Here is a 1,183-nt window from a genome sequence, read left to right on the forward strand (position 1 = left end):
AGATTATGAGGCCCCCCCCCCCCCATCACAAAGGTGTCAGAGAAAAGGGGGTTTTGGGGACAAGGTCAGGGGGTTAGCCCGGGATGAGCTGCTGCTGTCCATTGCTCCCTGATTGTAAGCTTCATGGGGTCCCTTAGAGTTTAGGAGACGCACGCCTGTGGGGGGAGAAGAGGAGGAAGGGAAAGGGGAGGGGTGCTCCTGGGAGGGAGACCATGCACTCAGGGACCTGGTTTTTGAGTGTTGGTAAAGGCTGGGGTTTTAGGGGTGATTTGGGGAGGATCTCAGCATTAGTTTTATGCTGACATGCCAAAATGAGATTTAATCCCTTAGCTTCAGCTGTCCTTGGGTGTGGTTGGCAAATGGCACTAACTGGTTTTCTGCTATTTCTCCGAGTAGGGTGATTTAAGCTACTCTGGTTGGGAAGAAGTATAAACCATTTACTTTTTTATTTTTTAGGACACAAAGTTTTCTTTAGTTATTCTTTGGGGTGAAGGGATGCCACACTTGCACTCAATTAAGAGAAACATTCTATCAGCACAGAAGTTTTTTTGTTTTTCCCACGTATCTTGCCCTGAATCATAGGGAATGGGTTCCAGCAGCTCGGGCTCCTTTCCTTTGGTTCTCACTGTGCTTCTCTGGGTGGAGCAGGCTGACGCTTCAGTTGATCCAGGCACCTTTCTCTTTGGCTCCTTCTTTCTCTGATCATTGTCCTTGACATGTTTCCTTCACATGAGAAGCGATCTCAGCTCTTAGAGAGCTTAATATGCTCAATACGTACGTTAATTCTCTTGGCAAGAATCTTGCACTTACCTTGCTTGTTCACAACAATGCCCCCAGCATGCTGGGTGACACTGCAGACTCTTCCAGTTTTGCCACGGTAACATTTGTGGGGCATTCCTATTGAACAGTGCCCATTCCCTCCATGTCCACAATATCACCTTTCTTGTGGATTCGCATGTACGTGGCCAAAGGAACAACTCCATGTTTTCTAAAAAGCCTAGAGAACATATAGCGGGTGCCTCTCCTCTTTCCCTTTGTGTTAGTCATTTTGGCGAATTAGCCATGTGCAGGGCCAAGATGGCAGTTCCAGCTGAAAAGAATCATGGATCTTTTTATTGTTTCCATAGTTTTACCTTTTTCAGAATATCGGACAGTTGGAACCATCCATTATGTAGGCTTTTCA

Source organism: Myotis lucifugus, unplaced genomic scaffold (assembly GCF_000147115.1).
Source record: "Myotis lucifugus unplaced genomic scaffold, Myoluc2.0 scaffold_628, whole genome shotgun sequence".
Taxonomy (NCBI): Eukaryota; Metazoa; Chordata; class Mammalia; order Chiroptera; family Vespertilionidae; genus Myotis; species Myotis lucifugus.